Source organism: Oryctolagus cuniculus, chromosome 8 (genome assembly GCF_964237555.1).
Source record: "Oryctolagus cuniculus chromosome 8, mOryCun1.1, whole genome shotgun sequence".
In the NCBI taxonomy this organism is placed as follows: Eukaryota; Metazoa; Chordata; class Mammalia; order Lagomorpha; family Leporidae; genus Oryctolagus; species Oryctolagus cuniculus.
Window position 1 is genome coordinate 11,114,516 of NC_091439.1, and position 15,364 is coordinate 11,129,879.

General features: G+C 48.0%; 1 long non-coding RNA gene across 1 annotated transcript; it reads left to right on the plus strand.

Moving 5' to 3' along the window:
- Positions 1 to 13,599: 13,599 nt before the first annotated feature.
- On the plus strand, positions 13,600 to 14,432 carry LOC127483252 (uncharacterized). Its single transcript, XR_007909350.2, has 2 exons — positions 13,600 to 13,944; positions 14,346 to 14,432. It is a non-coding gene; the product is annotated as an uncharacterized lncRNA (long non-coding RNA).
- Positions 14,433 to 15,364: the final 932 nt, after the last annotated feature.

Genomic DNA, 15,364 nt, shown 5'->3' on the forward strand with positions numbered 1-15,364 from the left:
TCAGGCTCTGGCTGGGTGACACGGCGAGTGGCTGGAGCTGATCACGGGGCCTCCTTCCCGGAAGGGTGGGGACATCCTTCCCGTCCCCTTGTCCCTTTGTCTCCTCCTGGCCGTCACCTATGCCCAATCGGCTTCCCAGATTTTGCACACAGGTTTAAGCTCCTCCTTTTTGGGGCCAGCTCACTGTTTTACCTCTGATCTAAAATCTTCTCTAAGGCGGGTGAAGCATTTGCTTGGCCGAGAGGAGGGAGAAGAGCCAGAGGCTGCATTATGCAACTTCTTCCCAAACGAGCTGACAGCAAACACAGAGGTCCCACCTCCCTCCGCACAAGCCCTCCCATCCTTGCGAGGGGCCTGCCACCCTAAACTCAATTACCCAAGGCCTTTCCTAGCTCCTGGTTTGAGGCAGAACCTTGTTTAACCCATGGCTTTGGCACCGGGAGTCAATGCTTTCTCCATGTCTATAATGCAATACTGCTAGGGACCAGTAACACTGGGAGCTACCTTGCTGCCCCTCTCTTGGCCGTTCCCATAGGTTCTCAATTCCCAAGGAGCTTTTCGGCCCTATGCATCTCTTTGTCTGGGAGAACCAAGGCTCCACACCTGACACGCAGGGGAAACAAGCCAGGAGCCCATGTGCTTTCCCCAAGGGGTCATCTGGTTACATCTGAAGAAAGTTTAAGGACAAGAAGGGGGTGTGTGGAAAATCTATGGTCCATGTTCTGACTACTAGGGACACAGCTGCAGGAAAAAGCAACAAAAGAGGGAGGGGAAGGGCCATTGTCTTTGTTCTGCCCCCTAAAGCTTCCCTGCCTACGGAGGAAAATGTCAGTCTTACTATTTCCTATTGATAGCTTACCATGTGTGTTAGGGCTATTACTAATCTCCCTATTCTTGGTTCCCCTGCATTGCCTCCCCGGAAACCAACCTTACTTCAAACTGTGATGAAGTAGGTTAGCGGGAGAAATACCCCTGATTCACAGGAAATGCCGACACTTCAGTGCTTAGTTCTGAGTCTTGACAATGCAATAGTTAGGTTTCTCGACTTGAAAACAAATATAAATGTCTAGGTGCCGTAACGATCAGTCGTCATGATAACAAAGTGACTCTACCAAAAACCGCATCTTGCCTTGTTCTCTTCCTGTTAGCTCCCCTCCCTGATCCTTCAGTCTTTGTCAATGGTGTCGCCACACCACCAGCCAGTTAAAAAGTCTCCCAGCTTTTCTCATGCATCTCATCTGATTAGCTGGGGTGGATGAGACAGCGTCTTGTTAAAAGTGTTTGTACACCGTCGCTTTCGTTTTATGCCTACTTTCCGCTTATACTGCTCCCATCCTGGTAGAGGCCCCAGTTACTTCTCTGGACTGCCTGCTTCCTTTTCCCCACCCAGCAACTTCCCCCTCTGAATCATTTGTGGCTGGGACTGTGACATTCACCCGCTCAAGAGCCTGCGGAGACTCCCTGTCCCCCATCACGGACACCTCCAGTGTCTCCTCCTGCCCTCACTGCTTCTCTCCCTGAGTCTGACTCCTACTAAGAGACTAAGCAAACGCAGTCACAAGACAACGCCTCATTGTGCACCCGCAGGATCCTTGCTCTCAGATTGTGTTTCTTTTTCTACGTAGTTCCCTCTGCTGGATTGGCCAAAATCCACACTTCTGAATCTGTGGCTGTCAATCTTACAACACCTGAAGGGCCTGTCTCATGATTCCTACTGCTTCCAAGATAAAAACCAAAATCCCTGAGGGCAGCTTGACCTCTTCTGTAGCACTGTACGTTAAAGACATACATGCCGTAATAACCTCATTAGATGTAGGCACGGCCACAGCACCTAGCACAGAAATATTTAACACGCAATAATTACTTGATTTAAATTGACTTGGAGTGCAAGCTATTCTTACTTCTGACATCTCTCAGAGCTCCAAAATTGCAAAAATCAGTGACTTTGGCAAGGCTTAAATAAATGATTGAATGGTGAAATGATAGAATATGAAAATGCTTTTAAAAAAAAATGAAGCAGAGGCCGGTGCTGTAGCGTAGTGGGTAAAGCCCCCACCTGTAGTGCCAGGCTCCCATATGGGCGCTGGTTCTAGTCCTGGCTGCTCCAGTTCCGATCCAGCTCTCTGCTATGGCCTGGGAAAGCAGTGGAAGATGGCCCAAGTCCTTAGGCCCCTGTACCCGCATGCAAGACCCAGAGGAAGCTCCAGGCTCCTGGCTTCGGATTGGCACAGCTCTGGCCATTGCTGCCATATGGGGAGTGAACCAGGGGATGGAGAACCTCTCTCTCTCTCTCTGTCTCTCTCTCTCTCTCTCTGCCTCAACATACAATTAAAATATTAGTTATTGATCACTCTGGTGATTTATTTGTTGTGCTAGTAATTATATCTTTTTTTTTTTTTTTTGACAGGCAGAGTGGACAGTGAGAGAGAGAGACAGAGAGAAAGGTCTTCCTTTGCCATTGGTTCACCCTCCAAAGGCTGCCGCGGCCGGCGCGCTGCGGCCAGTGCACTGCGCTGATCCGATGGCAGGAGCCAGGTACTTCTCCTGGTCTCCCATGGGGTGCAGGGCCCAAGTACTTGGGCCGTCCTCCACTGCACTCCCTGGCCACAGCAGAGAGCTGGCCTGGAAGAGGGGCAACCGGGACAGAATCCGGTGCCCTGACTGGGACTAGAACCTGGTGTACCGGTGCCACAGGCGGAGGATTAGCCTAGTGAGCCGCGGCGCCGGCCAGTAATTATATCTTGATTTTTTTTTTTTAATGGAGCATTAGAGATAGATAAGGCATTGCCTTGCCTTTAAGGAGAGAATAGTCCAGTTGTGGAGCATATGCACAGATTAGGAGCTCTGGAATCCACTGGCCTGAGTTTGAATCTTACCTTTACAGCTTACTAGCTGTGTTGCTCAGAAGAAGTGGCTTGACTTCTCTGAGATTCTTTACTTGTGTTAGTAGAGTTGAAATAATAAAGTATTTATAATGTAGTACCTGCTTTTCAAGATGCTTGCCAGCATTAGTGGGGTCATGTGTTGAGCGCGCCTGCTGTCCGATTCACAAAATGGGCTAAGTAATTGCTTATAATGTTTATGAACTACTAAATGTTTTTAGTATAAAATTTGTATACATGAGAATTTTGCTTGACGGAGTTGTAAGAGATACCGTTGTTAGTGGATTTGGTTCATAGGGAATAAGCTTGTTCCAGTTACAGAAAGTTCTAACAAACTATTCAATGGAGCAGGTGTTACGATACAGTGGGTAAAGCCAACGCTTGGGATGGCCACATCTTTTTATTTTATTTATTTATTTATTTTGACAGGCAGAGTGGACAGTAAGAGAGAGAGACAGAGAGAAAGGTCTTCCTTTGCCATTGGTTCACCCTCTAATGGCCGCTGCGGCCGGCACGCTGCGGCCGGCGCACCGCGCTGATCCGATGGCAGGAGCCAGGTACTTCTGGTCTCCCATGGGGTGCAGGGCCCAAGCACTTGGGCCATCCTCCACTGCACTCCCTGGCCACAGCAGAGAGCTGGCCTGGAAAAGGGGCAACCAGGACAGAATCCGGCGCCCCGACCGGGACTAGAACCCGGTGTGCCGGCGCCACAAGGCAGAGGATTAGCCTAGTGAGCCGCGGCGCCAGCCAGGATGGCCGCATCTTAATCAGAGTGTCTGGCTGAAATTCCAGGTACTCTGAGCTTCCTGTTTAGCTTCCTGCTAATGTTACTAGGAGGCAGTGTGTGATGATCCAACACTTGGGTTCCAGCCACACCTTTGAAAGACTTACGTTGGCCGGCGCTGTGGCTCACTAGGCTAATCCTCTGCCTGCAGCATCGGCACACTGGGTTCTAGTCCTGGTTGGGGCGCTGGATTCTGTTCCGGTTGCCCCTCTTCCAGGCCAGCTCTCTGCTGTGGCCCGGGAGTGCAGTGGAGGATGGCCCCAGTCCTTGGGCCCTGCACCCGCATGGAAGACCAGGAGGAAGCACCTGGCTCCTGGCTTCGGATCGGCACAGCGCTGGCTGTAGTGGCCATTTGGGGGTAAACCAACAGAAGGAAGACCTTTCTGTCTATTTCTCTCTCTTACTGTCTAATTCTGCCTGTCAAAAAAAAAAAAAAGAAAAGAAAAGAAAAAGAAAGAAAGAAAGACTTAGGTGGAGTTCCTGGCTCCTCGCTTCAGCCTGGCCTAGCCCCTAATTTAGGTGGGAACTCTACCAATATTAATTTTGCTGATAGAAGATCTAGTGGTAATAGAACTAGACCACATGCCTTGCAGGAGGGTGTACTTCTTATTAGTAAAAGTATCCATGCCAAATGTCATCAGTGTATGCAGTCAGTGTGACTTCCCGATTGAAGAACATAAAATACTGACTTTTTGAATTTAGGTAACAGTCCATGCAGCCACAGGGTAGTTTGCATTAGCTGGCATATCATATACACACGCCCAGCTTATCCTATGTTAGATGTGGCATATTTTTTTTGACAGGCAGAGTTAGACTGTGAGAGAGAGAGACAGAGAGAAAGGTCTTCCTTCCGTTGGTTCACCCTCAAAATGGCCGTCATGCCAGCATGCTGCGCAGATTGGAAGCCAGGAGCCAGGTGCTTCCTCCTGGTCTCCCATGCAGGTGCAGGGCCCAAGGACCTGGGCCATCCTCCACTGCCTTCCTGGGCCACAGCAGAGAGCTGGACTGGAAGAGGAGCACCAGGACAGAATCCGGCGCCCCGACCGGGACTAGAACCCGAGGTGCTGGTGCCACAGGTGGAGGATTAGCCTTCTGAGCTGCGGAGCTGGCCATGATGTCGTATACTTTTATACCCGCATTTTTACTGACTTGGAGCTGAGATGTGTTATCACAATTTTAGAAACAAGATTCCCTTTTTAACCACAGTTTCGGGTCCCAAATCAGAATCACATTGGACAAGATACTTGCCGAGAAGAAATGGTCCACCATGATTAACGCCCTACGCCAGCCTGGTACTCTGTCTACTAGTCACTTAGTTTATTACATTTTAGCCAGCTGTTCTCTTCTAGGCTTGGCACAACTTTTTCTCAAGTAAATGATTAATGAATTCCAGGAAAGAATATTTCTGACGTGAAATTTCCTCAACTTCCAGGTGTTTTCTGGGAACACAGCATTTAGATATTTAGGCCAAGATACTTATTTAATTTAATTCAGAAGTCAGTAGGCTTAGTTATTAAAGCAATCATTTCCCACATGGCCCATCATCTAAATGTTTATTTTCTGACTTGAAAATGGTAGCCCTCTACAGGGTACTTCCAACAGTTTGTGGATAATTGAATTAAAAATAAGTTTGTGTTTGAAGTCCATGCATTTTTTTTTTTTTTTTGACGGGCAGAGTGGACAGTGAGAGAGAGAGACAGAGAGAAAGGTCTTCCTTTGGCCGTTGGTTCACCCTCCAATGGCTGCCGCGGCCGGCGCGCTGCGGCCAGCGCACCGCGCTGATCCGATGGCAGGAGCCAGGTACTTCTCCTGGTCTCCCATGGGGTGCAGGGCCCAAGCACTTGGGCCATCCTCCACTGCACTCCCTGGCCACAGCACAGAGCTGGCCTGGAAGAGAGGCAATCGGGACAGAATCCGGCGTCCCGACCAGGACTAGAACCCGGTGTGCCGGCGCCGCAGGCGGAGGATTAGCCTAGTGAGCCGCGGCGCCGGCCATGTGCTGTGTTTCTTCATCAACAATGATTTTCTGATCTGGTGACAGATGACAGAAACCCAAAAGTTTAACAGAAAGAGCCATGGATTGTGGACATCTTTAAGCTAGGATATCACACTGTAGCTCAATTTTTTTTTCTTTTGGTTGTTACTCTTTTGTATGTTCTCTAATGTAATCTTCACAACACGCTTAGCAGATAAATGTGATTATCTGCATTTTATACATGAGGAAGAGAGTCGGAGAGAAGTTATGTGATAACTGCAACATGACTGTGCAAGAACAGACGTTCAAACCCGAGAGGCCCAACACCTGTGCTTTTACCCAGAACTCTAAACACAGTCATGAAGAACTCCTCAATCCAGGGTGGGACACAGATACAAGGAGTTAGGAGACCACAGAGTTATTCATTGTTATCACTGTTAGTGTTAACTGCTAGCACAGCTCATGGATTAAGAAAAATGTTAATGTGTATGTGTGCAAATGCTTGTACTGTAGGAATGCTACCTACCTAATTATCTACCTATGTATCTTCTTCTCAGGGTTAGAGATAAGCTTGGCTACCCAATCTTTTACAGGCTTTTTCAAACCTAGATATTAACTGTTTTATGACTACCTTCTGTTATTGGTCCCGTTTTAGGCGGAAGCAGTTTTCCAATGCTAACCACTTGGTTCAATTGCAACAGGCCTCCATGTACTGTATTTTCTCAGTAGGTTAAGGGCAGATACAACCAAGGAGGTTTGGTTCAATTCTGGCAATGGTATATCTATTTTTCTGATTTGCAAACCATTTATAGACCTATGCTCAATGTACAGCCTACGGCCTCAGAATTGGATTTCCTCAAACTAGGCAAAGAGATGACGTGCGGGTGTGTTGACAACCAGTCCACTGTAATAGCTTACAAGACAAAAATTGTCTGTCATCATGTTTGCTCCTTATATAAAAATAGCCCAGGGAAAGTGAAAATGAAAATGCTCTCTTGGTATCTATGAACAGTGTGCTTTCAGTTTCACTATGTAAACCTGAGACAGAAAACTAACCCTGGGCATGTGTGAAAGTGACTCCCTCACTGGGGCAGCCATGGCTTGGGTCACAAAACATGCAAAGGAGCCAAGTCCCTTCACAAGAACGGGCTCCAGAAAAAGACGAACATTTTATGGACTCAGCATAGCACTTGGCCTGTGTTGGAGAAAAACTCTAATCATTTTGTCATATAAACCATTGTCAGAGAGGAAAAATATCGTATGTATTCAAAAAGATGGAAATTAGGAGAATGGAAAATGTTATAGATCAACAAAGCAGCTCTGGTCATCTTATCTTGCTTAATGCCCACAGCTGCTTTCAACTATGTGAGGATAAACACACCATTAATAAGATTTGGGTCTTTGTTTTAAATTCTAACTACTTCAGTTTATTTCGTTACTGTGACTGCACTCACAGGTAAATCCATAGATTGTGCTGTGTGTACAAGGACTGACTTTTTATTGACATTTTGAAGGGCCTTGCTTCATCCAGGGAAGGTGACCCATTTCTGTGTCTGCAAGTGTAGATTGCTGTGTAGGCTTTACCTTGACTGGAGGGCCAGTGACCTTCACTTGGTGAACACACAGACAATTTGCAAAACCCGAAGTCAGAAGCCCAAATATTTGCTGACTATTTAGCAAGAAAGACTGCAGCGTAAACTTAACTGTTGGTGGATAAAACAACCTTGGCAGAGGTTTAGAGGAGTAGCCTGCCTGCGGGATAGTTGGACAAGCTCATCCATAAAGAAGTCAGCCGGCGTTTAGAACACCGTGTGTCATCTTTCAAAAACAGCACAGAAGAGATTCTGTTTACCAAGATCCAGGAAACCCATTGCTCAATCCTGCATTCTGCTGAGGTCAGAAAGAACCCAGTATTCACTCATTAATACTTCCTGTGGCTCTTACCCATGAGGCCTTGCTAAGTTAATTATTTTAGGTTAATTTTCCCATGGCACTTCACTAATGTTTAATGCTACGTGATCTCGTTACGGGGCTGGCAGTCCCCTTCATCAGCCCCCTCACAGCTTCCTGATGCGTAAAAGCCGCCTCTAGCTCTGATCCAAAAACTGTGTGGCGTTATTCTAGGAAAACACTCAAAACAATGCTTAATCAAATTGCACCCCAATATTTCTTTGCCAGGTAACAGACGCTATCCCTCAGCGTTCCTCTGCTGGATGCCCAGACCATGGCGCTCATTCATTCAATAAATACATATGGAGCACGTGCCGCTTGCCAGGCCATTTAGTTCTGCCAATCAAACAAAGGCTCTGTTTCCAAGTTTACATTCTAGCGGAGAGAACGAGACCATTAACAACAGCATGTATGATGTCAGCTGCTGACAAGGGCTGTGACTATGAAGGGCTAAGGGAGTGAGAGACTACAGCGTGTGCTAGCACAGATACAGTGGCATTTGCTGAGTTTGTGGTGGGGCTAGTTATAGGGCTCCTGGCCAGCTCAGCATTGTCACCATCAAGTCTCTGGCTGGAGGCTGTGTCTATCTATATATCTATACCTGTATCTATATCTATCTATACTATATACTATATATCTATATCCAATCCATATCTATATCTATCTATACTATATACTATATATCCAATCTATATCTGTATCTATATCTATCTATACTATATACTATATATCCAATCTATATCTGTATCTATATCTATCTATACTATATACTATATATCTATATCCAATTTATATCTATATCTGTATCTGTATCTATATCTATCTATACTATATACTATATACTATAGATCTACATCCAATCTACATCTATATCTGTTTCTATATCTATCTATCTATACTATATACTATATCTATATCTGTATCTGTATCTATATCTATACTATAACTATGTCTATATCTAATCTATATTTATATCTATGTCTATACTATATACTATATCTATTTCTATATCCAATCTATATCTATTTCTATCTAAATCTATATCTATCTATAAAATCTGGGACTCTCAGAAATGTGACAAATCTCAGTAAGTGTCACAGTGAGAAGAAAGTAACATTGGAGAGGAGCCCAGTGAAAGTTAGAAAACACCAGGAAGGCCAACTACGCGTTACTGTTGTGGAGTGAGGATGGCATTCTCCTCTCTAAAACCTTCCAAGGACACCCAATTTCATCTCCAATCATAGTAGTCTCCCCTCACCCTGTGAGTTTTGCACATCTTGGTTTCACTTACCAGTAACCAATTGCAGTCTGAAAATTTCATAAGTGTTAAATAAATTTTGTTATGGTATATCATTATAATGGCTCTAGTTTTTCTTACTATGCCCACTTCATGAATTAAATGTATCCTAAGTATACATGAATAGGAAAAACAGTATAAGCAGAGTTTGGTGCTATCTGTGGTTTCGGGCATATACTGGTGTCTTGGAACATGTCCCCATAGGGAGGGGAACTACTACAAATACAAATTTCTCTGTCTTGCCTTTAAGCTTCTCCAAAAAAAAATGCTCAATGCAACATGGTAGCTATGTCTTCTGAAGTGGATTGAGGTATATCAAAACATTATTTTTATATAGAAATATGTAAACATATCATTTTTATATAGTAATATATAAGCTGAAAATACATTTTATATGAGGTCCATGAAAACAAAGATTTTTTTGTCTGCTGTCACCTGTTGCACTAAAACAGTCCACCCAATGAATGCTTGTCAAGGTTGACATTTGGTATAAGCGGTAAAGTTGCCACTTGGGATGCCCACATCCCATAATTCCAATATGTGGGTAAGATACCCAGCTCGGGCTCCTGACTCTAGTCAGGAGTTGGATCCTGACACCCAGGTGGGAGATCTGGGTTGAGTTCCTCACTTCCGACTTCAGCCTGGCCCAGCCCCAGCTGTGTCCGGCATTTGGGGAGTGCCAGATGACGTGATCTCTCTCTCTCTCTCCTCAACTGCCCCATCTCTGCCTCTCAAATAACTAACTGAATAAATATTTTTTAATTCACAGAAAATTCACATTATCTTTTATTTATCACATTATTTTTTATTTTAATGGTTTAAAGTATCCTTGTGTGTGTATAAAACCTTTTCTGTAGGATTATGTCAATACAGAATGGGTGACAGTTCTCTTCCTTATTTCATGTCCTATAGAGCAGAAATGGGTAGCTGTCTGGTAACTAGATTTTGTTTATGGGTACATTATGTGAAATTGATCCAGCTATGCAGAATTTCCTAAGATGCTTGGAGGTATCTGATAGAGTGCATTGTGAATGGGTTTTAGGTAGTTTACTCAATATAGATGTCTAGGATTACAAACTGCTTATCAGAGCAAGTGATCAGGACACAAAGGACTTAAAAATCCTTCCTCTTTGAGGTCCCTATGTTGGTAGAGGAATTCTCTCTAATGGTTAATGTAACAGGGCCACCTGCTGGTGAAGTTAATTCACTCCATGACAACTAGACACTGGGGACAACACCTATTCGATCACCACTGACTTTTTCTACTTGAAATATCCTCCCATCCATTTTTAAAATAAGTTTATTTATTTATTTTTTTGACAGGCAGAGTGGACAATGAGAGAGAGAGACAGAGAGAAAGGTCTTCCTTTTGCCGTTGGTTCACCCTCCAATGGCCGCTGCTGGCATGCTGCGGCCGGCGGACCGTGCTGATCCGATGGCAGGAGCCAGGTACTTCTCCTGGTCTCCCATGGGGTGCAGGGCCCAAGCACTTGGGCCATCCTCCACTGCACTCCCTGGCCACAGCAGAGAGCTGGCTTGGAAGAGGGGCAACCGGGACAGAATCCGGCGCCCCGACCGGGACTAGAACCCGGTGTGCTGGCGCCGCAAGGTGGAGGATTAGCCTAGTGAGCCGCGGCGCCGGCCTAAAATAAGTTTATTTAAGTTATACAAGTTTCATGTATTCCACACATGCAGATTTAGGAACTAAGTGATCTCCTCCCTCTCACATTTCCACGCTTAATTTTCTCCCATCCTTTGTGTGTGAGTGTGTGTGTGTGTGAGTGTATGAGTGTGTGTGAGTATATGAGTGTGTGTGAGTGTGCGTGCATGTATGTATGAGTGTGTGCGTGTGAGTGTGTGTGTGTGCGTAACTTCTGGTCTGAGTGTCAGGTTTCTCTTCTTTTTGTGCTGATGAAGGGATGCTGAGGTACAGGTACACATTATTCCTTGTGTCAATCTTCATTCATTCAACGTGGACCCTCAGATTAAAACCCCCGCATCACAAGTTGGATGTGCACAGGCCTGGGAGAGATTTGGGCTCCAGTCTGGGCCTGGTGGGGTGTGCATTTGCTGAGTGTTTGGAGCTGATTCCCATCTAGAGTTAGGGTGCTTGCTATATCAATGATCTCAAAGTGACCCTTTTGCATGGGCCTGTAACCAGGGACTTGTTAGCTCAAAAACCCGCCAACACCAAAGTCAAAACTACACATCCAATTGTTTTCAACACAGCCCAAAGAAGCACACTCTGGGCCACTTAGAACCTGCCTGCTTTATATTCCCTGGGAACAGCATCCACTATCCGCTAGGGGTAGTTAGGAAGAACTCCAGCCCCAAAGACCGCTGTGGCCCTTTGGGGCTCTCTGATCCAGCGACGCCCTGCAGGGCTACTGGGGGGCACCACACCGATGTGCAAGTTCCCTCTGCTTCTATCTCAGGTCTCCACAGTTCTTCTGTCCGCCTCCTCTTCTGGGTGCTACACCCCACGCTGTTCTGGACAGGCCCACGCTGTGTGGAACTCCTCTGCACCCTGCATCCAACCTGCATTAGGGGCGGCCGTGCCACCTTGTGGGTCACTGGTTTCCGTCAGTTGGTGAGCTTCCAAGTTCCTCCAGAAACACACAGCACCTGGTTGAGAAAGTAGGGTCATAAGCTGAGATACACTCCAGCATGTCATGTGGTCGCGCCATGCCTCTTCTCTGATGATTCGGGTTCCCCTGGCGAAAGCAATAGTTTTTCCCCTGTAGGGACAAAGGAGACATGGTGGTACCGAGGCCCTGGCTGTCCTTTTCCAAAGTGTTCTAGAGGCCTGGCCACAAAAGGGATGAGAGCTCACGATGCCCCATGCAGTGTGGGTGCTCGGTTTTTCCTGTGCTCTCTCCAGGGAAGGGTTGTCCCAGCTGTGGGCAAAATGGCTGGACCCTGGACTGGCTCTGAGTTCAGTCAAGAGCCCCTTACATTCTTGGCACTGCGGGTGAGTCCAGGGAGGGCAGAGCAGCCTGAGGCAGTCCAGTCCTGGCTGCCCCGTTTCTGATCCAGCTCACCTGGGAAAGCAGTGGAAGATGGCCCAAGTGCTTGGGCTCCTGCACCTGCGTGGGAGACCCGGAAGAAGCTCCTGGCTCCTGGCTTTGGTCTGGCCCAGCCCTGGTCGTGGCAGCCATTTGGGGAGTGAACCAGCGGATGGAAGACCTCTCTGTCTCTCTCTCCCTCTCTCTGTCTATAACCCTGCCTTTCAAATACTTAAAAAATACATCTTTAGAAAAAGAAAAAGGTCTTTCCAGCTCCATTTCTGATTCAAGCTTCCTGCTCACACACACCCTGAGGGGCAGCAGCCGCAGCTCTAGTAGCTGGGTCTGTGACACCCACGTGGGAGACTCCGGGAGGGCTCTCGGCTGTCACCTCTGGTTCTGCACCACTCCATCTGTTGTGGCCATTTGGGGAGGGAGCCGGCAGATGAGAGGTCTCACTGTCCATCTCTCTATCTACTTCTCTGCCTCTTAATCTAAAATTAAAAAGAGAGAGAGAGAGAGAGAGAGAGAGAAAAGAAAAGAAAAAGCTAACTATGTTACCAATCACACAACCGCCCATAAGCCTTAATAGTCGTCATGTGAAGATGCAAGGCCTGGTTTGTTTTCTTGTTTTTATGATACAATTTTACTGTTTCTCTTCTTCTTCTTTTTTTTTTTTTTTTTTTTTGAGAGACAGAGAGAAAGGTCTTCCTTCCGTTGGTTCACCCCCAAATGGCGGCTGTGTCCGAAGGCAAGAGCCAGGTGCTTCCTCCTGGTCTCCAATGCGGGTGCAGGGCCCGAGCACTTAGGCCATCTTCCACTGCACTCCCAGGCCATAGCAGAGAGCTGGACTGGAAGAGGAGCAACCGGGACTAGAACCCGGTGCCCCGACTGGGACTAGAACCTGTTGTGCCAGCGCCACAGGCAGAGGATTAACCAAGTGAGCCCCGGGACCGGCCACAATTTTACTGTTTCTAACTTAAAACTCTTGCCTCCCTAGATGCAGTACAGGAAGAGAGGTAGGGCAAAGACAGCAGAAAGAGAAACATTTTAATGTTTTGTTTTAAAAAGCAGATTAGCTCTTCTTTGTCAAATTAGCTAGGCTGGCGCTCCTCCCAACCCCCTCCCACCCCCGCACTCCGGCATCCCGCTGGGTGCCCAGCAATGCTCTAAGTGGCCCTGGCGCCCTCGGAATTCATGAACTCCGAGCAAACTAGGCTGTTGGCGGCCCTGGGTTCTCAGGCCATCTGGGAGGGCACCTGGGGCGGCACGGGGGGCTCCAGTATCCCCTCCTGTTGGCTCTGCTCTTATCGGACGCAGGATTCGGAAGGGGCTGAGAGTGTGGATCTCTTCAACTGGCGCCAATTCCAACCGCCGCAGAGGCACGGATCCTGCAGTCGCGACGGCGCGGGGGACCCCAGGGTCGCCGAGCGCTCCGAGCTCGGCGCGCAAGGTGCAGCCCAGGCCAGCAGAGGGCGTGCGCGGCTCGCGGCTCCCCGCAGCCCCGGCCCCGCGGCAGACGCCCTCCGGCGCAGCTGACCAGTCGGGCTCTCGGCTTTCCCCGGAGCTGCACCTGCGGCGGGAGGCTGTTTGGCTTGGGCCCCAGCTGGGTACTCGGGTGCGGGGTGGGGGTGGCCAGCAGGGGCTATGCGCTGGGGAGAGCGACGCTATCAGATAAGCCGGCCGCCTGCGTCCCGATACCTGTTCCATCTCCTCCCTATCTCGAGGAAGGGCAGCGGGGGTTAGGGAGTGGGTGGGGGGAGCGGCGCGTGTCCAGGTGCTGACACCCGCAAGTCGGGAAAGTCAGAGCCCGCAGCCGGCCTGTCCCCTCTGCGCGTCCCGGCTCTGCGCCCTTCTCCGCTCTCTCTGCAGGCTGAGCTGGCCGGGTGCCTGCTCGGTGCTCACCCTCTCCCGGGAAAAGTGGCCTGGCCGTCTTCCTCTCGGTCCTCTGCTAACTGTTGGGTTCTTGGTTTGACCATAGGGGAGCTGGTCTATCTTGATGGGACAAAGACATAAGCCTCGGCCACTCTCGCTCATTGCCCAAAAGAGAGGTAATATCGGAATTTATTGCTTGTCCTTGAATCTCAATTCTGTCTCACAATCTGATGTCTTTACATCCCACCCGCTCATTCTTCCCTGGGTTTGGAGGCCCTTGGGCCACTTGAAAGACCAATATGGAGGAATTCACCCCGCTGCCTGCCGCCCCCTACCCTCATCCCACCTAAGCTATAAAGGGGCCGGGCCCTTGGGGTCTGTGTGCATGACGGCCATTGGTCACCCACCTCTGCGGATTTACTTCCTCTGAATAATTCAGTCTTGCTATACATCCGTACCCTGCCTCCTCTCTGCGCCTCTTTCCCTTACATTTTGCTGTCCGGTGTGAGGCAGCACCAGCCTGCACCCTTTCCCTTGCAGATTTTGTCTCCCCCTACTGTGTTCTTGCTCCATTTAGAGACCTTCACCTCCTAGTCTGAGAGCGGCAGAGCCGGCGTTTCCAGCAAGGTGCGCTTCGTCTACATGGATCCAGCTTCTTCGGAGGTGTGCATTTGAATGGGGACGACTAAAACTTCGGCTAGGGGCAGGCTTGGCCTAGAGAGCGACTGGTCAGGATACCCTGGGTCCACTTGGGCTCCATCCCAGTTTCTGATTCTCCTCATTCAGACCCTGGGCGGTGGAAGGTTTTGGCTCAGGTTCTTGGGTCCTTACCGCCCACCTGGAAGACCATGGGTTGAGTTCCCAGTGCTGGCCTCCCCTCGCTGTGTCTGTCGGCACTTGGGAGTGAGGGCTCTCTCTTAAATAAATAAAGTGCCTTTTTATATCTGAATGGTTTAGGGGTCGTGTGTGTGTGTGAGTGTGTGTGTGTGTGTACGTGGACAGGCACACACACACACACACACACATACTTTTGGCTCCCTAAATATTTGATTTACTAAAATTGCATGTAAAATATATACTCCTTCTGCCTCTGTTGGGAACATGTGAGGGAGAGATGTTGGGAAATCAGATCACCATGATCTAGCCCCCGAGTGTCCACATTAGTAGTAACATAGGTTAAGCGGCTTGTATTTGCTTGCTTATTATTTATATGGGCATCGTCTAGTAAAATAGAATCCATTGGAAATTCCTTTGACGAGCTGAGAAGATTTCTGTGGGAAGTGTGTTTTGACCCTGGCCATCCCTGGTTTACATTGGATTTGATTGCATGGACTCTGCCTTGCAATCTGCACCCCTGTATGTCATTGTGTTGTATAACTCTTCTGTTGAAGTTTATTCCTTTTTGTATACACTCATGCGATTCCTTTGGAGTCCCCTCAATGAATGAGTATCATGGTGTGGGACTAACTTCAGAGGGTCCGTGCTCAATGTTTGGCTCTCGACCCAATTCTATTCCTAATTGGCTGTGTGACTTTGAGTATCCAATTTATTTAATTCTCAGGAGCTGCAGTTTTCTCTTTCCAGAATAGCTGGGAC